General features: G+C 45.7%; 1 protein-coding gene across 4 annotated transcripts in view; it reads left to right on the top strand.

Annotated features, from left to right (window-relative positions):
• htr1fa (5-hydroxytryptamine (serotonin) receptor 1Fa) overlaps nt 1-27,982 on the top strand; it is a 212,947-nt gene that overhangs the window by 145,910 nt on the left and 39,055 nt on the right. For 3 of the 4 annotated variants that reach the window (XR_011948634.1, XM_072513460.1, XM_072513461.1), the window contains exon 2: nt 27,609-27,774. The gene's annotated coding sequence lies outside the window, so the exon portion shown is untranslated. Of the gene's footprint in view, nt 1-16,718; nt 16,844-27,608; nt 27,775-27,982 lie in introns of those variants that run through there. The other variant, XM_072513462.1, reaches the window with a different exon arrangement.

Here is a 27,982-nt window from a genome sequence, read left to right as displayed (position 1 = left end):
AGTTGCTCCTGTATTAAGTGCAGGTCGGAAAGGTGATCTCTGGAGACCCTTACAAGGCCTCTGTTCAGGATCCTTCATCTCCCTCTGCAAGCACGGTAGCACAAGTGGATAGCACTGTGGCTTCACAGCACCAGGGTCCCAGGTTCGATTCCCCGCTGGGACACTGTGCAGAGTCTGTACGTTCTCCTCGTGTCTGCGTGGGTTTCCTCCGGTGCTCCGGTTTCCTCCCACAGTCCAAAGATGTGCAGGTTAGGTGGATTGGCCATGATAAATTGCACTTAGTGTCCAAAAAGGGTTAGGAGGGGTTATTGGGTTACGGGGATAGGGTGGAAGTGAGGGCTTAAGTGGGTAGGTGCAGACTCGATGGACCAAATGGCCTCCTTCTGCACTGTATGTTCTATGTTCTAAGTTGTTTGTCTTCTCTGCTGCCTCTGCTTTTTCTCCCTCGGTGCTGCTCACTTAACCAACTTTTCACATCTACAACAAATATTTCCACAAACTCTGCAACAGCAAGCCGATAGGCAAACGCAACTAACCTGCAAGTTAGGTGGCGATGCATGTAAATAGTGCTGGTTGGTGGGAGGGTGGGTCCCTCATGCAAATATATTTAAGAGAAGGAATTAATAGGGACGACTATCCACTGTGAACAGACCTCATGGGCGAAATTCTACCCCAACGGCGGGATGTCCGCCGACTGGCGCCAAAGACGGCGCCAATCAGATGGGCATCGCGCCGGCCCAAAGGTGCGGAATGCTCTGCCTCTTTGGCGGCCTAGCCCCAACATTGAGGGGCTAGGCCGACGCCGGAGGGATTTCCGCCACGCCAGCTGGCACGGAAATGCGGCGCATGCGCGGGAGCGTCAGCGGCCGCTGTCAATTTCCCGGCGCATGCGCGGGAGCGTCAGCGGCCGCTGTCAGTTTCCCGCGGATGCGCAGTGGGGAGAGTCTCTTCCGCCTCCGCCATGGTGGAGGCCGTAGCGGAGGCGGAGGGAAAGAGTGCCCCCACGGCACAGGCCCGCCCGCGGATCGGTGGGCCCCGCATGCGCGGGAGCGTCAGCGGCCGCTGTCAATTTCCTGGCGCATGCGCGGGAGCGTCAGCGGCCGCTGTCAGTTTCCCGCGGATGCGCAGTGGGGAGAGTCTCTTCCGCCTCCGCCATGGTGGAGGCCGTAGCGGAGGCGGAAGGGAAAGAGTGCCCCCACGGCACAGGCCCGCCCGCGGATCGGTGGGCCCCGATCGCGGGCCAGGCCACCGTGGGGGCACCCCCGGGGTCAGATCACCCCACGCCCCCCCCAGGACCCTGGAGCCCGCCCATGCCGCCTTGTCCCGCCGGTAAGGTAGGTGATTTAATTTACGCCGGCGGGACAGGCAATTTATCGGCGGGACTTCGGCCCATCCGGGCCGGAGAATCGAGCAGGGGGGCCCACCAACCGGTGCGGCGCGATTCCCGCCCCCGCCGAATATCCGGTGCCGGAGACTTCGGCAACCGGCGGGGGCGGTATTCACACCAGCCCCCGGCGATTCTCCGACCCGGCGGGGGGTCGGAGAATGTCGCCCATGGTTAGCGATCGCCCCGTGCACCCCCCTCAGGACCCCGGAGCCCGCCCATGAGTCATGAAATAACAATGTTATGTTATAACAATGTTATGTAATAACAATGGGAAGCATTTTAAATGGACTTTAAAAAAAATTGAACCTCTTTAGACTCATAAAAATGTCAATCAGACACATACCTTTCAGACTCGAATTTTAAAAAAAACTCAATTTCTACTGAAAAAATCATAAATCCTCTTTAGTGGTCATAAAATGTAAAAATAAACATCCGTCCAAAATCCACAAAGATTTACAACTTCTCAACATCAGCCTTACCTTCCAGCAGGTTTCCTGCCTACATCATAGACTGTCTACTGAGCAGTCCACTTCTCCTCTGCTTGGCAACTAACCTCTTTCTTGCTATCATCTCTTTCCCTGCTAAGCGATTGAGCAACTCTGAGATCATCCCTTCTGTATGAGGTGGGTTAGTGTCAATGTTTGTTCTTTCTTTTTGACTTTTGGCATGACACACTCTCATTTTCCACGTTTCTTTGTTGAGTCCACACTGAATTCAATCAGCTGATGAAACTGCTTCCCCTTACTCAGACTGTTAATTAAACGCCAACCCCAATGTTCTTCGATCTGGTTTAATAAAAATGTTTTCAAGAATATTCATTCATGCTTATTATTGCTGGTTTATTGTGGTTTTATGAGGGGCTATTTATCGCTGAAAGCATTTGTCTGCAAGTAAGCTAAGGGCATCCCTGCAAACTAAAAATAATTCTATGGCAACGGTTTCCACAGACACAGCAGAGATGAACGACCCTTCCAGTTTCATAACAGACCGTCTGCCTGGTTTTTGAGTGGGCTGTCAAAACGGAAACTAGCTAGATATCTCTGATCTTTTCCTATCAATAATTTTTTTTTTTGTCATTTACTTCTGTGCCTTATGACAGAGTTTCGTAGGGGTTTCATATTCAACGAAGCCAACCTCAGAACCTTCTATTTGCCTTATCTCTCTCAGTCGGATCTGGAGTTGGCAAAATGTTGTTACTTTTACCAAAATATGTTGGGTCCCCCTCCCCCGCCTCCCCTCCTTTTAAATGCTTCATCCTTCCACCGGGAGGTCAGGACAATCTTGAGCTGCGAATGTTTCAGTTATTAAAATCAATCTCAGTCCAGTACAACTGATCGGTGTGTGGTGATTGTCGCTTTTCCTATTGTTTGCCCCGTGGAAATATCCGATGGATCATCCGGCAACTGAGGAAACTCGGAATAAAGACAGAAAAGGGCTGGATATGCTCAGCAGGTCCGGCAACATCTGTCAAGTAGGCAGTCTTACAACACCAGGTTAAAGTCCAAAAGGTTTGTTTCGAATCACTAGCTTTCGGAGCACTGCTATTTCCTCATTCACCTGAGGAAGGAGCAGTGCTCCGAAAGCTAGTGATTCGAAACAAACCTGTTGGAATTTAACCTGGTGTTTAAGACTTCTTACTGTGCCCACCCCAGTCCAACGCCGCCTATACTTGATTGGACAGCTCCTGATCGTGGGGAACAAGATCCACTCAAGCTGATGAATGAGGAAATGGTTCTGAAGAATGTTGAGCTGTAATAATTAGTGACAGCACGTTATTATTGGTAAACAAAACCAGTTGTTAAAAGTTTAGGTGAACTAAATACTGAGAGCACAGTGTCAGGAGACCAGAGGATGTCCAGAAGAGAGAGAACAGTTTGAAGTGTGAAAAATTGTCCATTATTTAGTAGAAACTAGCAAGGAGAGAATGGAAAGCTTTGAAAAAGTGCTTCAATATTTTTAGTTCATCTTGAACTGAACAAGGAATCGCTAACCATGGGCGACATTCTCCGACCCCCCGCCGGGTCGGAGAATCGCCGGGGGCTGGCGTGAATACCGCCCCCGCCGGTTGCCGAAGTCTCCGGCACCGGATATTCGGCGGGGGCGGGAATCGCGCCGCACCGGTTGGCAGGCCCCCCCGCTCGATTCTCCGGCCCGGATGGGCCGAAGTCCCGCCGATAAATTGCCTGTCCCGCCGGCGTAAATTAAATCACCTACCTTACTGGCGGGACAAGGCGGCGTGGGCGGGCTCCAGGGTCCTGGGGGGGGCGTCGGGTGATCTGACCCCGGGGGGTGCCCCCACGGTGGCCTGGCCCGCGACCGGGGCCCACAGATCCGCGGGCGGGCCTGTGCCGTGGGGGCACTCTTTCCCTTCCGCCTCCGCCACGGTCTCCACCATGGCAGAGGTGGAAGAGACTCCCTCCACTGCGCATGCGCGGGAAACTGTCAGCGGCCGCTGACGCTCCCGCGCATGCGCCGCCCAGAGATGTCATTTCCGCGCCAGCTGGCGGGGCGGAAATTCCTCCGTCGTCGGCCTAGCCCCTCAATGTTGGGGCTCGGCCCCCAAAGATGCGGAGCATTCCGCACCTTTGGGGCGGCGCGATGCCCGTCTGATTGGCCCCATTTTGTACGCCAGTCGGCGGACATCGCGCCGTTTCCGGAGAATTTCGCCCCATAACTATAAGTAAAGTCACCATAGTCCCAGATGACCAAAGGCTGCTTTCCCCTTTGAGGGGGAGAGCTGACTGGTGGTGGGTTAACCTGACCATCATCACACTTCAAGCGAGGGGCAAGGTTGAGAAGGCGGGGCCTTAATGAATAATCTTAACTGGTACGGGGATTGAATCACCGCTGCCCGTCTCACTCTGCATCATAAACCAGCTGTCTAGCCAACTGAACTAAACCAGTCCCAGGTTAAGCATGCCTTTATACTGTCACCTATCTACAAAGCTGAGCCTCAATGCTTTCTGAAATCTTTGATGTGGGAAAGAAAGCTATCAAGAACTTCAAAGCCCAAGAAATATATAATGTACAGAGAAGCTTGCATCAATGTTTAGTGTTTTGTAGTGAATTAGAAACAGTCCTTTATTAAAATTGCATCTGTATTACAGACCATCGATGACACAACTGTATTAGTGGTTGATGAATTTCTTGTTTGAAGAGGAGTACAACGTCAATAGTGCTGTGCAAAAGGTTAAAAATAATAGCAGAAGAAATGACAGAAACAATTTGGGCAGAAATTAGCAATAATATATGGACAACAAAGTAGTAATTGGCCGCTCCGACCCACAGTCAACTGTGGGTGAAGAGGTAGATTTCAGCTGTTCCAACAAAGGAGAGAGCCTGCAGGGAATCATAATGTGATAATCATGGATGATTTCAATATTCTAGAGTTAAAGTGGACAGATCAAAAGCAATTGAAAGGAAAGGGTGATAGAACAAGCAATTTTATGGAGGTAATAAGCAATTTGTTCTCAACATGGGAAGCAAGGCAGTGATACAGTGGCAATATTAGCAGTGGTTGAGAAACGATTAATAATATGGAAGTGGGTGGACCCTTCAGTTTCGGTGATCGCTGTGCAGTTGATTTAATACCTCAAGACTAACATCAAAAATATCATTACTGTTGTGAGGGAATGTCCATTTGGGAAATGAAAATGAATTCAAGGATCAACTGGGAAGTAGAATTAGAAAATACTAGAAAAATCTAAAGGGATGTGTAAAAGAAATTGAGGGTAATTGTTTTAAGGTGACTAACTGTAACACAATCATCACCATGCCTAATATTACTATGATGTGGAGATGCCGGTGTTGGACTGGGGTGAGCACCGCAAGAAGACTTACAACACCAGGTTAAAGTCCAACAGGTTTGTTTCAAACACGAGCTTTCGGAGCACTGCTCCTTCCTCAGGTGAATGAAGAGGTATGTTCCAGAAACATATATATAGACAAATTCAAAGATGCAAGACAATGCTTAGAATGCGAGCATTTGCAGGTGTTTAAGTCTTTACAGATCCAGAGATAGGGGTAACCCCAGATTAAAGAGGTGTAAATTGTCTCAAGCCAGGACAGTTGGTAGGATTACGCAAGCCCAGGCCAGATGGTGGGGGATGAATGTAATGCGACATGAATCCCAGGTCCGAGTTGAGGCCCCACTCATGTGTGCGGAACTTGGCTATAAGTTTCTGCTCGGTGATTCTGCGTTGTCGCGCGTCCTGAAGGCCGTCTTGGAGAACGCTTACCCGGAGATCAGAGGCTGAATGCCCTTGACTGCTGAAGTGTTGCCCGACTGGAAGGGAACATTCCTGCCTAGTGATTGTCGCGCGATGTCCGTTCATTCGTTGTCGCAGCGTCTGCATGGTCTCGCCAATGTACCACGCTTCGGGACATCCTTTTGTGCAGCGTATGAGGTAGACAACGTTGGCCGAGTCGCACGAGTATGTACCGCGTACCTGGTGGGTGGTGTTCTCACGTGTAATGGTGGTATCCATGTCGATGATCTGGCACGTCTTGCAGAGATTGCCATGGCAGGGTTGCGTGGTGTCGTGGTCGCTGTTCTGAAGGCTGGGTAGTTTGCTGCAAACAATGGTTTGTTTGAGGTTGCATGGTTGTTTGAAGGCAAGTAGTGGGGGTGTGGGGATGACCTTGGCAAGATGTTCATCTTCATCGATGACGTGTTGAAGGCTGCGAAGAAGATGTTGTAGTTTCTCCGCTCCGGGAAAGTACTGGACGACGAAGGGTACTCTGTCGGTTGTGTCCCGTGTTTGTCTTCTGAGGAGGTCGGTGCGGTTTTTTGCTGTGGCACGTTGGAACTGTCGATCGAAGAGTCGAGCGCATATCCCGTTCGTACAAGGGCATCATGCGAAGGTATCCCCACACCCCCACTACTTGCCTTCAAATAACCGCGCAACCTCAAACAAACCATTGTTTGCAGCAAACTACCCAGCCTTCAGAACAGCGACCACGACACCACACAACCCTGCCATGGCAATCTCTGCAAGACATGCCAGATCATCGACATGGATACCACCATTACATATGAGAACACCACCCACCAGGTATGTGGTACATACTCATGCGATTCGGCCAACGTTGTCTACAGGAAAGGATGTCCCGAAGCATGGTACATTGGCGAGACCATGCAGACGCTGCGACAACGAATGAATGGACATCGCGTGACAATCACCAGGCAACAATGTTCCCTTCCAGTCGGGGAACACTTCAGCAGTCAAGGGCATTCAGCCTCTGATCTCCGGGTAAGCGTTCTCAAGGTGGCCTTCAGGATGCGCGACAACGCAGAATCGCCGAGCAGAAACTTATAGCCAAGTTCCGCACACATGAGTGCGGCCTCAACCGGGACCTGGGATTCATGTCGCATTACATTCATCCCCCACCATCTGGCCTGGGCTTGCGAAATCCTACCAACTGTCCTGGCTTGAGACAATTCACACCTCTTTAACCTGGGGTTACCCCTCTCTCTGGATCTGTAAAGACTTAATCACCTGCAAATGCTCACATTCTAAGCATTGTCTGGCATCTTTGAATTTGTCTATATATATATGTTTCTGGAACACACCTCTTCATTCACCTGAGGAAGGAGCAGTGCTCCGAAAGCTAGTGTTTGAAACAAACCTGTTGGACTTTAACCTGGTGTTGTAAGACTTCTTACTAATATTACTAGGCAGGAGACCCCTGCAATTGAGTACAGCACCGGTTTTGCTCCCCACACAACTACTCTCTGTTAACTGCAATAGAGAGTAAAATCAGGTGGGGAGCAACAACGCCATTGCACTCAATTTCCTGACGGATAAATAAGGTTAAACTTGCCCTTTGGTAAATTACACTGGGGGATAAAAATGAAAGTTCCCCTCCCTTCTCGCCCACCCAAACCCACCCTTCCCAATAAGGATGGATGTCAGAGACTATCTCTTCATCTGGCATTAATTTAAGATCCTCCTCGCACCGACCTCCTGAGAAGACAAACACGGGACACAACCGACAGAGTACCCTTCGTCGTCCAGTACTTTCCCGGAGCGGAGAAACTACGACATCTTCTTCACAGCCTTCAACACGTCATCGATGAAGATGAACATCATGCGAAGGTATCCCCACACCCCCACTACTTGCCTTCAAATAACCGCGCAACCTCAAACAAACCATTGTTTGCAGCAAACTACCCAGCCTTCAGAACAGCGACCACGACACCACACAACCCTGCCATGGCAATCTCTGCAAGACATGCCAGATCATCGACATGGATACCACCATTACATATGAGAACACCACCCACCAGGTATGTGGTACATACTCATGCGATTCGGCCAACGTTGTCTACAGGAAAGGATGTCCCGAAGCATGGTACATTGGCGAGACCATGCAGACGCTGCGACAACGAATGAATGGACATCGCGTGACAATCACCAGGCAACAATGTTCCCTTCCAGTCGGGGAACACTTCAGCAGTCAAGGGCATTCAGCCTCTGATCTCCGGGTAAGCGTTCTCAAGGTGGCCTTCAGGATGCGCGACAACGCAGAATCGCCGAGCAGAAACTTATAGCCAAGTTCCGCACACATTAGTGCGGCCTCAACCGGGACCTGGGATTCATGTCGCATTACATTCATCCCCCACCATCTGGCCTGGGCTTGCGAAATCCTACCAACTGTCCTGGCTTGAGACAATTCACACCTCTTTAACCTGGGGTTACCCCTCTCTCTGGATCTGTAAAGACTTAATCACCTGCAAATGCTCACATTCTAAGCATTGTCTGGCATCTTTGAATTTGTCTATATATATATGTTTCTGGAACACACCTCTTCATTCACCTGAGGAAGGAGCAGTGCTCCGAAAGCTAGTGTTTGAAACAAACCTGTTGGACTTTAACCTGGTGTTGTAAGACTTCTTACTAATATTACTAGGCAGGAGACCCCTGCAATTGAGTACAGCACCGGTTTTGCTCCCCACACAACTACTCTCTGTTAACTGCAATAGAGAGTAAAATCAGGTGGGGAGCAACAACGCCATTGCACTCAATTTCCTGACGGATAAATAAGGTTAAACTTGCCCTTTGGTAAATTACACTGGGGGATAAAAATGAAAGTTCCCCTCCCTTCCCGCCCACCCAAACCCACCCTTCCCAATAAGGATGGATGTCAGAGACTATCTCTTCATCTGGCATTAATTTAAGATCATAATGTTAGAAATATGATGGAAGGTGTATTTCTCTAATTGGCATCTTCTGAATCTTATTTGGGAACATGCATTGTGCATGGCAAGGCATACAGGAATTGGAATGAAGCAGAAAGAGGTGGGAACACAGCACTTCTTTGGCACAAAACTTTGACAGAGGGACAGGAAGAAATTCCAGGATATGTTAAGAAAACATTAGGACCAATTTTAATGGTCAGTGATGAATGGTCAGAAAATCACTTCACTGCTGGTACATTTCTCTTGTTCCTCTTACCGCCGTCCCACTATTCAGTAATATGCAATTTAATAGTAATCCACAAGAACCAAAGCAAAAATTCTGAACTTAACTTTGTGTAAAAACATAGCTCGTTTTTCTCAGATGTGAATTGAACGGACTTACATTTTAATGATGACATTCCTTATGATTGAGACATTCACTGGGTTATTTTCGCATGTCGGAGTAACTGTGGCTGTTTTGGCATGGCTTAAACATGATGATGAAGGCACCGTCTTGTGTGTTTTATTTTTAAAAATCACAGTTAGCTAATGCAACGCAGTGAGAAATCCTGCCTATGGTGAATATTGCACATTGACTGGAGAGGGAAGAAAATACAGAATTAGTCTATCAGAACTTGGCAGAACCAGGAGCCTAATTGGAAAGCGATGATTTTAGTGCTAAAGGTTGAGGATGTTAGTGGAGGTGGATTTTAATGCATTGCTAAATTGATCCAAAATGAATAATGACAATTTTAAGGATGACCGCACTTGTAGTGATGTGTGGGTGGAACAATGACAGTTTAATTCAAGGTGTTCTTTTAAAACCTTCAATAAAATAATCTTTAATTTGTTGTTTTCAATAGTAGATTAAGAACACTTTGTTATTAAGATGTTGGCAATCTTTGAAAAGCTGTCGTATTGGAAGATAAGTTAATCAATTTTTCTGGGTAGTTTTGAGTTATGTAATCCTTCCCCATTTGTTTCAATTCTATCTGGGCCCTCTGGATAAATGAAAATGAATTTGCTCAATATTTTAGGACCAATTGTAACATTTTCAGACCCCTACTTAAATAATTGTTTCTGAAAAATCAATACAATGACCATGATAGGATGATGATTGATTTATTTTGGATATGGCCTATTAAGGGGGAAACGGTGGCATTGTGGTATTGTCACTGGACTGGTAATCCAAAAACCCAGGGCAATACCCCAGGACATGGGTTCATATCCCACCACAGCAGATGGTGAAATTTGGATTCAATAAACGTCTGGAATTGAAAGTCTAATGATGACCGTGAAACAATTTTTTAAAAATGTCTCATTCATTCATGTCCTTTAGGGAAGGAAATCTGTAAAATAGAATGTTGGCCCAGTGATGCCCGCATCCAATTAATTTTTTAAAATCTATATTTACACTGACATATATGTGCTTAAATTGTTTTGAAGAGATTAAAATATAGCTCTCGGCCTTGTTGGAGCCTGCCCGGGTAAGCTTCTGCACTCTCCAGTTCAAATATGTTTTGTTGTAACTTACTGTAGTGGGGCAGCTGAATCATCTGCAAACAGCGAACTAATGCTGTATCTCCTTAATCCACAAAATTTAAGGATGGAGAAAGAAACAAGAATGTCTGAGAAGGAGGGTAAACTAGAGTCAATAACGTTAAGTACAGAAAGAAATAAAAGGCAGTGTAAGAAAGACTGGATTAAGAGAGAGAGGAAAGGAAGAGTAAAAAAGTAAGCAAATAGAATTTTTCAAAAATGAGAGTACCCAATTCTTTTTTTCCAATTAAGGGGCAATTTAGTGTGGCCAATCCATCTACTCTGCACATCTTTGGGTTGTGGGGTGAGACCCATGCAGACACGGGGAGAATGTGCAAACTCCACACAGACAGTGACCCGGGGCTGGGATCGAACACGGGTCCTCAGCGCCACGAGGCAGCAGTGCTAAGCACTGCGCCACTATGCTGCCTTGAAGCAAATAGAATTTAAATTTAAAATGCGGCACATATATATCTTTCAAAACAATTTACCACCTGAAGGGATAAAAACCCACAGTTTAAATTGTTCAGTTTTTGGATCATCATAGAATTTACAATGCAGAAGGCGGCCATTCGGCCCATCGAGTCTGCACTGGCCCCTGGAAAGAGCACCCTACTTAAGCCCATACCTCCACCCTATTCCTGTAACCCAGTAACCCCACCTAACCTTTTTGGACACTACAGGGCAATTTAGAATGGCCAATCCACCTAACCTGCACATCTTTGGACTTTGGGAGGAAACCAGAGCACCTGGAGGAAACCCACGCAGATACGGGGAGAACATGCAGGCTCCACGCAGACAGTGACCCAGTGGGGAATTGAGCCTGGGACCTTGGAGCTGTGAGGCAGCAGTGCTAACCACTGTGCCACCTTGCCTCCCCAATGGCGGTTAATTGGCACCACATTAACAATGATCAGTGTTTAAAGGTACTTGAGTGGTTAATGACAAGACCTATCTTTCTGGGAAAAGTTTAATGGGCAGTTAATGTGTAAATTCAGCAAGCTCTTACTAATAATGGGGAGGTCAAGGGTGAGATGACATGCAAAGTAAATGCAAAATGCATTGAAGGAAATTGGAGAATTCACAACTCTTACATTACCTTTCAACCCAGTTTATTTCATTAATATGCTTTCATTTTCCAACAGGCCACAGCACAGCATTTCTGTTGATTAGATTTTTAAATAAAAGCCTGATGTGATTTCACATATTATCATAATATATTGTGCAATAAAACTGTTGAATAAACTGCGATCGAGCATTTAAAAAGTAGTTAAACCAATCGATAATTCAATGAATTGCTTGCAAAGCATTTTTCCTCAACATCGTCCCTGGGACTTTGCACTCTTGTCTACTGCGACACCTCAATTTTAGGCAATCATGTCAGTTTTTAAATCAATTTTAAATCAGGTAAAATTTGATTTATTTGGAGTGAGCGCACACCTGACCTTTAGTGTGTTGGCCCCACAAACGTCAGCCAGAACATAATGCAGGGAAATGGCTGGCCGTGGAATTTACATGCGAGCCTACCTGCAGGGCTGAGGCAGAGGAGGGGCAGCCCACACAACGTTGAGCCAACTGGAGGGGAACACAAAAGGGGTGCACCGGAGTCTGCAAGGTTCAAAGGGTGAGATTGTGACATCACTCACATCTGGGCCTGCGCACTGCTGAGGGGGCACGCATGTGCGGAACGCACGGCCCCACAACCATCCTGACATCCACTCATGGGTCGTGACCCTGGATTTGAAAATGACTGACCTACGATATACCTTCCCCCAGTCTGAAAAATAACGGTTCACCCCCAAACTATGATTTAGTGGCCATTACTGAAACATGGTTAAAGGATGGTCATGACTGGGAGTTAAATATCCAAGGGTATCAAACTATTTGGAAGGACAGAGTGTATGGTAAGGGAGGTGGTGTAGCTCTGTTAATTAAGGTTGACATCCGGGCAGTAGTGAGGGATGACATTGGTGCTATGGAGGATAAGGTTGAATCCATTTGGGTGGAAATCAGGCGATAAAGTCACTGATAGGAGCACTCTATAGGCCACCAAATATTACGGTGGGTTGGGCAATAAACAAAGAAATAACTAATGCAGGTAGAAATGGTACAGCAGTTACCATGGGGTATTTTAATCTACATGTCGATTGGTTTAACCAGGTCGGTCAAGGCAACCTTGAGTAGGAGTTATAGAATGTATCTGCGATAGTTTCCGAGAACAGTAGGTAATGGAACCTACGAGAGAATAAGCGATCCTAGATCTGGTCCTGTGTAATGAGACAGGATTGATTAATGATCTCATAGTTAGGGATCCTCTCGGAAGGAGCGATCACAATATGGTGGAATTTCAAATACAGATGGAGGGTGAGAAGGTAAAATCGAATACTAGTGTTTTGTGCTTAAACAAAGGAGATTACAATGGGAGTGGAGAAGAGCTGGCTAGGGTAGGCTGGGAGCAAAGACTTTATGGTGAAACAGTTGAGGAATAATGGAGAACGTTCCAAGTGATTTTTCACAGTGCTCAGCAAAAGTTTATCCCAACAAAAAGGAAGGACGGTAGAAAGAGGGAAAATTGACCATGGATATCTAAGGAAATAAGGGAGAGTATCAAATTGAAGGAACAAGGATACAAAGTGGCAAAGATTAGTGGGAGACTAGAGGATTGGGAAATCTTTAGGGGGCAACAGAAAGCTACTAAAAAAGCTATAAAGAAGAGTAAGATAGATTATTAGAGTAAACTTGCTCAGTATATAAAAACAGATAGTAAAAGTTTCTACAAATATAAAAAACAAAAAAGAGTGGCAAAGATAAATATTGGTCCTTTATAGGATGAGAAGGGAGATTTAATAATGGGAGATGAGGAAGTGGCTGAGGAACTGAACAGGTTTTTGGGTCGGTCTTCACAGCGGAAGACACAAATAACATGCCAGTGACTGATGGAAATGAGGCTATGACAGGTGAGGACCGTGAGACAATTGTTATCACTAAGGAGGTAGTGATGGGCAAGCAAATGGGGCTAAAAGTAGACAAGTCTCCTGGCCCTGATGCAAAGCATCCCAGTGTACTAAAAGAGATGGTTAGGGTAATTGCAAATGCACTCGTGATAATTTACCAAAATTCACTAGACTCTGGCGTGGTCCCGGCGGATTGGAAATTAGCAAACGTGACACCACTGTTTAAAAAAGGAGGTAGGCAGAAAGCAGGTAATTATAGGCCAGGTAGCTAACTTCGGTCGTAGGGAAGATGCTGGAATCTGTCATCAAGGAAGGAATAGTGAGGCATCCGGATGGAAATTGTCCCATTGGATAGACGCAGCATGGGTTCATAAAGGGCAGGTCGTGCCTAACTAATTTAGTGGAATCTTTTAAGGACATTGCCAGTGCGGTAGACAATGGGGAGCCAATGGATGTGGTATATCTGGATTTCCAGAAAGCTTTTGACAAGGTGCCACACAAAAGGTTGCTGCATAAGATAAAGATGCATGGCGTTAAGGGTAAAGTAGTAGCATGGATAAAGGATTGGTTAATTAATAGAAAGCAAAGAGTGGGGATTCATGGGTGGTTCTCTGGTTGGCAATCAGTAGCTAGTGGTGTCTCTCAGGGATCAGTGTTGGCCCACAATTGTTGACAATTTACATAGATGATTTGGAATTGGGGACCAAGTACAATGTGTCCAAGTTTGCAGACCACACTAAGATGAGTGGTAAAGCAAAAAGTGCAGAGGATACTGGACGTCTGCAGAGGGATTTGGATAGTTTAAGTGAATGGGCTAGGGTCTGGCAGATGAAATACAATGTTGATAAATGCAAGGTTATCCATTTTGATAGGAATAACAGTAAAAGGGATTATTATTTAAATGATAAAATATTAAAACATGCTGCTGTGCAGTGGGACCTGGGTGTCCTAGTGCAAGAGTCGCAAAAAGTTGGTTTACAGGTGCAACAGGTGATTAAGAAGGCGAATGGAATTTTGTCCTTCATTGCTAGAGGGATGGAGTTTAAGACTAGGGAGGATATGCTGCAATTGTATAAGGTGTTAGTGAGGCACACCTGGAGTAGTGTGTTCAGTTTTGGTCTCCTTACCTGAGAAAGGATGTACTGGCGCTGGAGGGTGTACAGAGGAGATTCACTTGGTTAATCCCAGAGTTGAGGGGGTTGGATTATGAGGAGAGGTTAAGTAGACTGGGACTGTACTCGTTGGAATTTAGAAGGATGCGGGAGGATCTTCTCGAAACATATAAAATTATGAAGGGAATAGATAGGATAGATGCAGGCAGGTTGTTTCCACTGGTGACTGAAAACAGAACTAGGTGCTTAGCCTCAAAATAAGGGGAAGTAGATTTAGGACTGAGTTTAGGAGGAACTTGTTCACTCGAAGAGTTGGGAATCTGGAATTCCTTGCCCAGTGAAGCAGTTGAGGCTCCTTCATTAAATGTTTTCAAGGTAAAGGTAGATAGATCAAGAACAAAGAACAAAGAAATGTACAGCACAGGAACAGGCCCTTCGGCCATCCAAGCCCGTGCCGACCATGCTGCCCGACTAAACTACAATCTTCGACACTTCCTGGGTCCGTATCCCTCTATTCCCATCCTATTCATGTATTTGTCAAGATGCCCCTTAAATGTCACTATCGTCCCTGCTTCCACCACCTCCTCCGGTAGCAGGTTCCAGGCACCCACTACCCTCTGTGTAAAAAACTTGCCTCCTACATCTACTCTAAACCTTGCCCCTCTCACCTTAAACCTATGCCCCCTAGTAATTGACCCCTCTACCCCAGGGAAAAGCCTCTGACTATCCACTCTGTCTATGCCGCTCATAATTTTGTAGACCTCTATCAGGTCGCCCCCTCAACCTCCTTCGTTCCAGTGAGAATAAACCAAGTTTATTCAACCGCTCCTCATAGCTAATGCCCTCCATACCAGGCAACATTCTGGTAAATCTCTTCTGCACCCTCTCCAAAGCCTCCACATCCTTCTGGTAGTGTGGCGACCAGAATTGAACACTATACTCCAAGTGTGGCCTAACTAAGGTTCTATACAGCTGCAACATGACTTGCCAATTCTTATACTCAATGCTCCGGCCAGTGAAGGCAAGCATGCCGTATGCCTTCTTGACTACCTTCTCCACCTGTGTTGCCCCTTTCAGTGACCTGTGGACCTGTACTCCTAGATCTCTTTGACTTTCAATACTCTTGAGGGTTCTACCATTCACTGTATATTCCCTACCTGCATTAGACCTTCCAAAATGCATTACCTCACATTTGTCCGGATTAAACTCCATCTGCCATCTCTCCGCCCAAGTCTCCAAACAATCTAAATCCTGCTGTATCCTCTGACAGTCCTCATCGCTATCCGCAATTCCACCAACCTTTGTGTCGTCTGCAAACTTACTAATCAGACCAGTTACATTTTCCTCCAAATCATTTATATATACTACAAACAGCAAAGGTCCCAGCGCTGATCCCTGTGGAACACCACTGGTCACAGCCCTCCAATGAGAAAAGCATCCCTCCATTGCCTTCTGCCTTCTATGACCTAGCCAGTTCTGTATCCACCTTGCCAGCTTACCCCTGATCCCGTGTGACTTCACTTTTTGTACTAGTCTACCATGAGGGACCTTGTCAAAGGCCCTACTGAAGTCCATATAGCCAACATCCACTGCCCTACCTGCATCAATCAGCTTTGTGACCTCCTCGAAAAACTCTATCAAGTTAGTGAGACACGACCTCCTCTAGTTTTTTTGAAGAATAAAGGAATAAAGGGTTATGGTGTTCGGGTGGGAAAGTGGAGCTGAATGCACAAAAGATCAGCCATGATCTCATTGAATGGCGGAGCAGGCTCGAATGGCCAGATGACGTACTCCTGCTCATAGTTCTTATGTTCTTATGTAAACCCTGTTTCCTTTTATTCATCCAATACCATATCTATGTTGCCGCCATCTGTTTTATTTCTCATCCTCATTACCTCATTAAAAATCTCAATCAAATTAGATAAACGGAATTTACTTTTATACAAATCTGTGCTGGCTTTCCTTAATTAATCCAATCCAAGTGACTGTCAAGTTTGTCCTGAACTATTGTTTCTAAAGGTTTTCCCACCACCAGTTAAACTGATTAGCCTGCAGTTGTTGGGTTTATCCTTGCAGCCCTTTTTGGACAAAGGTGTAACAGTTACTTAGGAATTAAGGATCATACAGGTGACTGGAGATCGGGGAAGGATCTCAGGGCTTGTGGAACGTGAAAGTGAGCAGCAATAATTATTGCTCCAAAGATAATGTAGAAACTGCAACATGAAAAGTCCCAATAATGGACAACTTGCAGCACTGAGATAATCTATCATTGTAGGACAAACTCAAGCACCATAGGCATGAGTGGTAACAGCCAGCGGTGTGATGCCCGAGCTAAAGAGCCCCACTCCATTTGAGCAAAGAGCCCTTGAGGTGGCGGGGGAGGAGTATGACCACATCTGTGCTGAGGGTGAGTTGAGGGCAAGAGACAAAAGTGAGAACCCTCAACACACCCAGCCATGGTGCCATCCTCACATCAAGTCAGTTAATTCTATCCTTATTCTCCTGTCCTGCACTAATGCCATCTTGCTTCCCTTGCAGGTCAGTCAGTCAACCAGCCGGACCATCCTCCTGAGCTCCGGAAACCACAGACCCGAGCAGCTCCGTGGGAAGCATTTCAGAGACAAGCATTGAAGAGGCATCGCCTCTGTCCCCCGCACCCTCACCAACACAGGTACTCGTACCTCGGTGGGAATTAGTCAGGCTCCTGGGTCATTCACTGGTGAGCACCTGACAGCTGATGATACACAGCAAGCGGAGGCAAGGACATCCCAGGGAACCGGCACTCAGCGGGATACTGGAGCCCAGGACTCTGCTGAGCCCGCTCAGATGACATGCCACTGGGCTCGGTCATCCTCACAACTGCTGGAGCTACAAAGGCAGAGTCGGGAATACCAGGAAGGGATGTCAGCGTTCCCCCTCGGACTGCAAGGCCGACTGGAGGAGTCCCATCACCTCTATCTGAGGAGATGGTGCTGGCACTCCAAGGCAAAAAAGGCCGCAGTGGAGACTGTTCTGTACTTGGTCAGTTACTAGGCTGCAATCAGAACCAAAGAACATACAGCTCGTGGCTTCCTGTCACTCAATAAGTAGGTTTTTATTATTTTATGCTGTTCATTCTCACAGACTTAAAGACAAGACTGGGCCTAAAGCCTGTGCACTTGACTGATGATGTTACCAGTGCCCATGTGACTCACCTCTTAAAGGGACACTGCCCCAACATACACCGGCTATAATATAAAACAAAGACCTTAGTGCAAATATGCCCTCAATGGTTCAGTTCATGCACTCCATGGATGAGGGCATGAGCTGTAATGTGCAGGGCATAAACTTCATGGTACAGGCAATTGAGTGGTGTGGGGGATGGTGCCAGGTCCAGTCAGGTCAGGTCGAGGGGGTGGACGGTGAGGGATCCCCTGCGGATGGGAATGTTGGGTGATCAGTTTGGCGGGCGGGGGGGGGGGGGGGGGGGGGGGGCATCTGGGGGATCCGTAGGGGGTTGGTTGTGAGGAGTTTCCCATCCAATGCTCAGTTTAAAATAGTTACACTGAAGTTAGAAGTCCTTTTATTTCTTCTAACTCTTTCAGAGTAACTATTAGTGTCACACTGACAGAACCACCCTAAGTTAGTGATTTAAAATCTCTTTGTCAGATCGTTCCCAGCGCAGTGCAGTGGTCCAGAAGAAATTAGCACTTCTGAAAAATTGCCAGATAAACACTCATGCGGGAACTTCTGAGGGGGATTCCCCAGAGCATCATTGGGGTATCCCCCCCCAGCAAATCCAATGCTGGGAAGCCAGGAGGTTACAGGCCAGTGTATCTCCGCAAACCAATCAGATTGGTGAATTTTTAATTAGCAACAGAAAGTCTAAACCAAGAATTGTTAATTTAAATATTCAATGCCAAACTGTGTACAAAAAGCAAAACAGAGCAAGGGAAAGCAATATGGGATTCAGAGCAAGAGGTAAGAAAAAGCTGTAGAAAATTACTTACCTATACATTTTTAAAATCTTCAACTATAATTAAAATCTGAAGGATTGAGCTCCGCCCAAAGGAAATGTAATTTTTCAGTGCCAGAGAGGTCATTTGGCAGAAAATAAAACTTATCAAAATTTTCACACCAGTAAAAACCCACTTCCACTAGAATAAACAAGTCTTAAATTTTTCTGGTGAGTTTATGGGTAACTCGTAACCAGCACAACTTCATGCATTCCATGTGTTGAGTCTCTTGAAGAGATGGGAGCTTTTGATCAAGATCCGTGTGGTGTAGCTTCAGGAGGAACATGGGCCGGGATTCACCCCTACCCGGCGGGGCGGGGGGTCCCAGCGGGATGGAGTGGCGTGAACCACTCCGGCGTCGGGCTGCCCCAAAGGTGCGGAATTCTTCACCTTGAGGGGCTAGGCCCGCGCCGGAGTGGTTGGCGCGCTGCCAGCCGGCGGGAAAGGCCTTTAGCGCCACGCCAGCCGGGGCCAAAGGGACTCCGCCGGTCGGCGGAAGTCCGTGCATGCGCGGGAACGTCAGCGGCTGCTGACGTCATCCCTGTGCATGCGCAGGGGGGAGGTCACTTCCGCATCAGCCATCGCGGAGGCTATGGCCGAGGCGGAAGGAAAAGAGTGCCCCCACGGCACAGGCCCGCCCACGAATCAGTGGGCCCCGGTCGCGGGCCAGGCCACCGTGGGGGCACCCCCCAGGGCCAGATCGCCCCGCGCCCCCCCCCCCCCCCCAGGACCCCAGAGCCTGCCCGCGCCGCCAGTCCCGCCGGGAAGGTAGGTGGTTTGATTCATGCCGGCGGGACTGGCATGACAGCAGCAGGACGTCGGCCCATCGCGGGCCGGAGAATCGCCAGGAGGGGCCCGCCGACCGGCGCGGCGCGATTCCCACCCACACCAAATTTTCTGTGCCAGAGAATTCGGCGGCCGGCGGGGGCTGGATTTACGCCGCCCCCCGGCGATTCTCTGACCCGGCGGGGGATCGGAGAATCCCGCCCAAGGCAACTCAGGTGACAGATCCCTGATTTCCAAAGTTAATTTGCATGTATAGTTGGTGGGAGTTGCAGTTTCATTTATTCTTTAATAACAGTGAATGAAAACATACTAGCCCACCATTATTTTTGCAATAAAATACTGTCCTACGCTCTTCCCATCCAGATTTGCTGTTGAATTTTAGATTTGCTCCTGAAGCTCCACAATGCAGAACATTTCTCAGCTGACACCATAACAACAAGGATGACTTCCACATTCAATACCTAATAGGGATGGATAGATGGTTAAGGCTTAGCTGGCAGAGCTTTGGATGATCCGTAATTTATGAGAGGTGGAGGATGCAAGGGCAGCAAGGCAAGCATAGGAATAGCTGAACCTAGAGATGACAAAGGCATGGATGAGGGGGTTTAACGACGAGGTGTACGATTCTGTGGAGGTGGAGAGTTGGAAGTGAAATTGGACTTAAATGAGGTCCACAAGTTAAAATATCCTCAGCTTCATTTCTGCAGTAGGCCGTGAGGTCCTAGCTCTCACATTTACTCACTCAACCAAATTTAGCCTGGAGTTAAAATTGAGCCTTGAGATAGACAGAGGTCTAAATTGAAGCGCCCAAGTGTTTTATTGCTGGTGAATTATCAGGGGTATAAATTAAGGATTAATACAGAGCATAGTTTAGAAGAATTTATTTACATACTGTTACAAAATATATTCTACATTGCAATAACCCAAATGTCAAGTGTACAACTGGCAGCTAAATCAGTATTGCCCAAATTGCACTATCGCGCAAAGTCAAAATGGTCCCAATAAACATGCCCAGGGTTGAAATCAGTGTATGAAATCTTTGCTAATATTGCCATTTATTTCATGATACGTTCTTTAGGTACCTTTATCCTAATTTTCAAAAAGCAAACTATTCCCATCTGCCCGAATTGAACAAGAGCTTTTAAGTGCAAATGACTGTTAAACGTTATTTCTCAGGCTGCAGCAGCTTTAACTAAGGAGACATGTGGGAAATATTCACTTCATCACCAGGTGGTAACTGTTCTGGCAATCTGATTCATTCTTCTGACATTGTGCTGCAATGAGAAAGAAAATCAAGCATGTTGGAAAAAGAGCTGTCAATTTACTATTGCTACGTTTTGCCTGCTGCCATTTATCAATTCCCTAAACTCCTCACTGTCCATTTTAAAAAAAATTAAATTATTTAAAGTATCGCACTGGCTACGATTGTCTCTTTACTGGTCGCTAACATGAGGATAGATGAGTTGGGTAAAGGTTCAGCTGCTGCAAAATTTTATGCAGTCAAATGAAAGGAGTGTGATTGCTGATTAAGTACAAGAGATCTTTCTGTTTATTGACAGTTAACCGGTGATGAAAAAGTTTAGGTTTTCTCAATACGACATTTGTTGACCTGAAGCCTGGAGGTTTTTCAAACACAGTTAATAAGTGTTTTCAGAAAGTGGAAAACATTCATTCTGGAATTTTGCCTTTGCAGTGTTGATTTTACAAATTGATCAATGGAATGAACTGTAATAAGAGTATGCTTGTTTGGACTGGAAAACTCAGCCGCGACTTTGTTCTTCAAATTAATTCAGAGGCCTGGATCCTCACCTCTGGGTCGGGAGTACACAGTTGGGACATTTCCCAGCTCCGTAAACCCACCAAGGGAAGAGTGCACCGGAAGTTGAGATTTTCGTTCCGAGGTGGCGGGGTTCTTTGCGAGTTGGACCCACTGTCCCTGTGATATTTTTACAAATTGAACAAAATACAACCCTCTAGCCTGGAGCCCCCCCCCCCCCGCATACCCTACACACCCACCATGCCAACACACCACACTTCACATGCTCTAATCACCCATTAAAGTCCTCAGTGTCCATCAGCGGAGTGGTTGATGCGGGCTTTGGGCAGATCACCATCTTGCCTGCATGAGCAACACCCTTAATAAACCTCTCATCGTGTTTCCCAAGAATCTAGAGTGTAATCACCTCCATATCTTTTCTCCTTGTGGCAACAAAGAAATAGAACAGGAGGGAAAACTAGCGACAAGGATTGCGGCAGAAAAATCACTGGAAAGAAGTTTTCAGCGACTAATTGTGGATCGGCAGCAGGAGCAATGGACGATTCTCGGGAGCAGACTCACACGCGCAGACATCGGGTGAAGCACTGCCGCCAATGGAGAAGCTTGAAAAGAAAAATCAGCAACATTTGTGAGTAAGAAGACCGGCAGTCGGGGAAGTCTTGTTTGCATCGAAGTGGGAAGGGTCTAGGCTGCAGGACTGCGCATGTGGAAAAGCAACACGGGCTCAGGGAAATGGGGATTCTGAAGTCTGCCGACCCTGCACAGGCTACTATTGGGTCGAAATGTCAAAATATTCAGACATAAAATGGGAAGAATTCCTAGTTGCTTGTTCAAGAGATTGCTTGTGTCACACTTCCCAGCACAGTCAGAAGGAAGGAGTGTAGACCTTATGAGCTAGGATCCAAAAATGACAGCAAAAATGGATGCATTTGATGAGGATTATGGAACAGAATTCAAATGAAGAAAGGTTCCAGTTTTTAATAGCTAATCAGACAGCGGAGGATCTTTAGGTCGCAACATTTCTCAGCTCAGTTGGCCATAAAACATTTATGCTGCTACAGAATTTTGTGCACCCAATAAATTCAGGAGACATGCCCTACATTGATTTGATGGAAATTGTAGAAGGATATTTTTCTCCTAAACCGTTACTGACTGCAGAAAGGTTCCTATCGCACTACTGTTGTCAGAAAGAAGGCGAAACCATTTTATAGCGTCTTTAAGAAGATTAGTTAGATATTGTGAATTTGGTACAACACTTGATACTTTTTGAGACAAGCTGTACTGTGGGTTACAAAGTGAAGCAATTTAAGTGATTTGACTCTGGAAGTTGCTGTATAAGTTGCCACATGTATGGAGCTTGCAACGAGAGAAGCTTTGCAGATAAGGGCTGGACCGAAGATCCACAAAGTGGATACATCATGGAATAGGGCTGCAAATATATAAGCATGTTACCGTTGTGCACAGGTCGGGCACTCAGCGGGGAATTTGGACAATCAACAGGGGAATACCACAAAGAGAAAATATTTGTGAGAACTGTGGTAAGAAGGGCCTCATTGCCAAATTGTGTTGGGCTCAGAAAACATCTCCTACACCAAGAACGTGTAAGAAGAACAATACAGTTAAACAATCTAGTTGTGTCTACAACTTAGAGGATGCAGCTCAAGATCATTCACAGGACAACAAAGCCAGGCAACTGCAAGAGTTTAAGATAGATGTTTTGTTAATGCAAAGAGACGAACAACACTTTGCGCATATCCAAAACTTGAAAGTCATGAGATTAAGATGGAAATGGATACAGGCGCAGCAATATCGCTGATATTTTAGCATCAAAAGCTGAGGTATCTGCCTTTAAAACTATCCAGTGTGCCTAAGGATATGCACTGAAGAGGTCGTACCATTAAAAGGGTGCATTCTGGTGAAAATAGAAGCAAATTGGCAGACGACAAAGTTGCTTCTTCACGTTGTCTGTGGACACTTTACTGTTAAGATTAGAATTAACTGGGAAAAAGTCAATCAATTAGTGGATTCAAAGAGCAACTTGCCACAACTTCTGAAGGAGTACGAGAAGGTGTTCGAAGATTCACTAGGCTCTATGTCTGGAATTGAAGTACACCTAAAAATCAAGCCAGACGGCACAACCAAATGTCTCAAGGCTAGAACCATACCATACACCATCAAGCTTGAAGTTGAAGAAGAATGAAACAGATTGGTAAGGACAGGGGTAATTGAAACTGTTGCTATTAGTGACTGGGTGACAACAATCGTTCATGTATTAAAACAGTATCGCTCAGTGAGAATTCATGATGTTTTAAAAACTATTAACCCAGTTTTGTGTGAAGATCAGTATCCACTGATTGAAGACTTGTTTGCTGGACTTTCTGAAGGACAGAAATTCAGTAAAATTGATCTTTCACAGGTATATCTGCAGATGAATTTGGCTGCCGAATCATAGCCATTACTCACCATAGTGATGCACAAAGGTCTGTTTTGTTATAGAAGACTTCCTTTTGGAATAACATCTGCATCAACACTTTTTTAAAGATCCATGGGTCAAATTCTGTGGATTGAATGGAGTGCGATGTTATTTAGATGACATACTCATCACCGATTCTAGTGAACAGGAACACTTGGCAAATTTAAAAGCTACCCTGAAGCGGTTATAGAACCACAACCTGAGAGTTAAAAAGGAAAATTGTGACTTTTTAAAGTCATCTGTAAATTACCTTGGTCATATTATCGACAAAGATGGTCTACACAATGAACCAAAGAAAATGTCAGAAATCTTAGAAGCACCACATCCTCAAAATGTGACACAGTTAAGGTGGTTTTAGGTTTAATCAATTATTAATTTATTAATTGATCTCACTAGACGTTGCGATGTAAGTCCACCCATTGTGAGTGGTATCACTTTCTGGCAAATCTTCTGAGGCCCCCTTTCTAATGTGAGTGCCATTTTATCGCACTTTATTTCTCGGCGCTATGAGCGTCGGTATGGGACTTTGTTCCCATTTAGCTAAATTGTGCCCTTCTTCTCAAATTCAAAGATATACAAGAACTGGTCCAGTGAGAGGGAAGGTGATGGACTATGGTCCAAAAAGGAACACTGTCAGATATTCATAGAAAATATCCAGATCTCAAGCCCGACATCAACGAAGACTTGAGTTGACAGTACAAAATCCATGGGATTTTTCCTCCTAATAGTAGACTCCTTGACCAACTGCATGAGGGACATCCTGGTGTGGTAATGATGAAGGAATTAGCGCTCAGTTATTTTGGTGGCCAGGATTAGGCACTCAAACTGAACAGAGAGTTGGGCAATGCCAATCTTGTGCAAAACTAAGGAGCACTCCACCATTGCAACCATTACATCCATGGAATGACTGACTCAATAAAGGCAGCGAACAGATATCGATTATGTTGGTTCATTGGAGGGTCACATTGGTGATGGTGGACTTGCACTAGAAATGGCCAGAAGTCAATAATTAAGTCAACGACGACTGAGCAGACCAGTGAGAAACTAGACAAAGTATTCACAAGATTTGGAACACCGGAGCAGATTGTCAGAGGTAATGGTATGCTGTTTACTTTGAAGGTATTTGAGAACTATTTGAAAGGGAACATTATACACTATATCAAGTCAGCTCCATAGCATGGTGGCATAGTGGTGGGCAGCACAATAACACAGTGGTTATCACTGCTGCCTCACAGCCCCAGGGACCCGGGTTCAATTCCGGCCTTGGGTGACTGTGTGGAGTTTGCACTTTCTCCCAGTGTCTGCGTGGGTTTCCTCTGGGTGCTCCAGTTTCCTCTCACAGTCCAAAGATGTACAGGTTAGGTGGATTGGCCATGCTAAATTGCCCCTTAGTGTCCAAAAGGTTCAGTGGGGTTACTGAGTTATGGGGATAGGATGGAGGCATGGGCTTAAGTAGGGTGCTCTTTCCAAGGGCCAGTGCAGACCTGATGGGCCAAATGGCTTCCTTCTGCACTGTAAATTCTATGATTCTATGATCCAGCAACGGATGGATTGGCCAAACGTTTTGTGCAATCATTAAAACATTTTATCAAAGCATTGAAGGACCAGGGGACATTGTCAAGAAGACTAAACAAATGTCTAACATCTTAGCGGAACACTGTACACACTACCACTCAAAGTTCACCGGTAATACCGTTGCTCAAGAGAGGACTACAAACACAGTTTGATTTGTTAATGCCACCCCTGATACTCCAGAGATTGTCAAGCAACAAAAATAAGCACAAACTGCTGGGAGGTTGAAAATCTCTAAAAGAAAAATATTTAACCAAGGAAAGAGAGAGTGTTAGCTAGGAATTACACCACCAATGAGAAATGGGTACCAGCGAAAGAGTTTGGCGTCACCATACAGATTAGTTTGTGAGTTTCCAGAAACTTCTCAAGTGGTTCTGCCTTAATAATATCTGGAGAGCTATACTTTGGAACAGAGACAGTGACGAGTTCAGATTCTTTTTCGGGGGATTTCTCAATACCTATAGTGACAGATTCTGAAATGACTACTCAAAAAGTACCACCTACAAGAAAGAAATTAGGACATTTCTGAGGTCGCAAGTGGTTAAGTTCAAGAACATTGAATTCTACCAAAAAGGTATAGATGTCTCCACCACAGAGACTGTCTTATTGAATGGTATGCCCCCAGAACCCAATATAAAAAATATACATTAGAATTCATAGTTCCACTCAAACAGTTAATAACCACTAGGGGCTGTCGTCAAAACAGTGAATTGAAAGACACTCTACTGTGATAATGGAAGGTTGTGAAACCAGTCATGCAGCACTAATTCACTAATGGTAACTCAAACTTATGTCAACGGATGAAATGAAATATTAAGCAAAGTTTTTTTTTAAAAACCTCACAGACATTTTTTCAAAGATTTAAAGAGCTGGTGTCTTCAATTCCTTGATCGCCTTTGACAATTCATTATGATATTTTTGGCAGTTGCTTCTGAAAGTTCATTTTGACACTTGAACAGTTGCAATGAGTTTGATAGTTAATTAATTTATGCACTTTTTATGCACATGCATGCCTACTTTTAATAATCCCTAGGGGCACCGGATCTCTCCCAAGAGATACCTAACCTTCCCCAAAGGTTTCCTGGGTCCACATCTAAAGTGATACCATATCTCCTCAAATTGGTACCCAAACTTTCCAAAGGACTCCACAAAGTTCAGGGTTGCTTCTGCCAGGTCTAACCTGTGCACATCTTGCCTCCCATTCCTGAATTTTATGGCCCCGTCACAGAGGGGATAGGCTGGAAAATGCGTTGAGCCATTCACTGACTTTGGCGGGAGCGGAAAATCTCGCTGCCGAAAAATTTCACCCAATGGCCGGAATTTTCCACGCCACCCACCATGTGTTTCACGGCGGCGAAGGCAGCCCACCATTGGCGGGATCTTCTGGTCGCACTGTTGTCAATGGGGGTTCCTGTTGAATGCACACCTCACCCCCTGAAACCTGTGACAGGGTTGCGCTGTCAGCGGGACCGGAAGATCCCGCCAGCATGAAAGTCCGGAAAGTTCTGGCCAATGTTTCAAGTCAATGAACCTTCATCAGAATTCAGATAGTCGCTAATTGGCTTGCCTGATTGCTGGGAGTTATTGACTCGCATTCCTCCCAGCTCTAGCTGTGCTTTTCAGTCTCAAATCTCATGTAACTTATCCGGTTGCACAAATCACAAATTTACACACATCCCCACACTTTGGTCTCGTCATCATTCAAGCTGGCTTTGGGTGGAATCAACTTTGCTGAATATAAATTAAGATGGTGGTTAAAAGGTCCCAGGCCTCATGCTGACACAATCATTTCCCAAGCACACAAGCTTGGAGACCACTTTGCCTCTCAAGGTTAAAGCTGAACAGAAGTTTCTGCTTGGGGCTTTGAGAAAATAACAAGCAATGTGGATGAAGGGGAATCTTTAGATGTAGTGCATTTGCAACTTCAAAAGGATTTTGGTAAAATGCCAGTTCAAGGGCTAATACAGAAAACAAAAGCTCATGATATAGGGGCTAACATATTAGCAAGGATAAAGGATTGGTTAGCTAACAGGAAACAGAGTAGGAATAAATGGGTCATTTTCAGGTTAGCAAGCAGTTACATACAATCATACAGTGCAGAAGGAGGACATTCGGCCCATCGTGTCTGCACGGCCCCTGGAAAGAGCACCCCACCCAAACCCACACCTCCTTCCCATCGCCGCAACCCATCAACCCCACCCAATCTTATTGGACACCAAGGGTAATTTAGCATGGCCAATCCACCTAACCTGCACATCTTTGAACTGTGGGAGGAAATTGGAGCACCCGGAGGAAACCCACGCAGACACGGGGAGAATGTACAGTCTCCGCACAGACAATGACCCAAGCCGGGAATTGAACCTGAGACCCTGGAGCTGTGAAGCAACAGTGCTAACCACTGTGCTACCATGCCGCCCAATCAGATCAGCCATAACTCTATGAAATGGCTGCATTAACATGAGAGGCCGAATAGCCTAATCCTGCTTTTAATTCCTATGCGCCTGCGCTCAGTTATGTTTTAAATGTGTTAGGATATGAAGTATCTTTTCTGCATAAAAACAAATCACTTTATTTGAGAATACAGTACCAGTGCACGGATCAGTTCAACCTGGTCATTTGCTCAGTGGAGCGAAAGAGCTAGTTTTCTTCTCAAAGCAATTGGAATGAGGTTTAGGTTTTGTGTGCGTATGAGTCATACGTCTCTTATTCTTCATCAATAAAATCTGATGGTTCCTAATATTTACCCTCCTGCATCTTGTGGCAGGAACATTATTTTGGCAAAATAAAAACCAAGCAGTTTATTCAAGACAATTTTCTCTTCTTTAAATTACAGATGGAATCATTTGTGAGAGAGCAATCAAGAACGCTGGTAACTAAAACTGTCCCTGCTCTGGAGGTGTTTCATTTTAACAGATACTAATGACTTGCAAGATGTACATGTGATAACAGACTGGAATACAAATGCAACATCTGCACAATAACATTTCAACCAGTAAAAGGTGAGTCTTTAAGCATCTCAATATTTAATTAGAAAATGTATTTCAATGAACGGTTACCCAAGATTTGATAGATGGCAGTTGTTGGGTCATACATTAATCTGTTGGGCATAATTCTTTGTTGTTGTCCCCAGCACAATTTCTCCCAGTCTCTCTAAAGTCCCAGCAATATTTTGAGACAGCTGTTCAACATCACATTTATCTTTGGTTG

This window comes from Scyliorhinus torazame, chromosome 8 (genome assembly GCF_047496885.1).
Source record: "Scyliorhinus torazame isolate Kashiwa2021f chromosome 8, sScyTor2.1, whole genome shotgun sequence".
NCBI classification, from domain to species: domain Eukaryota; kingdom Metazoa; phylum Chordata; class Chondrichthyes; order Carcharhiniformes; family Scyliorhinidae; genus Scyliorhinus; species Scyliorhinus torazame.
Note: the sequence above shows the minus strand (reverse complement) of the source record. Positions and strands in the feature narration are given on the sequence as shown.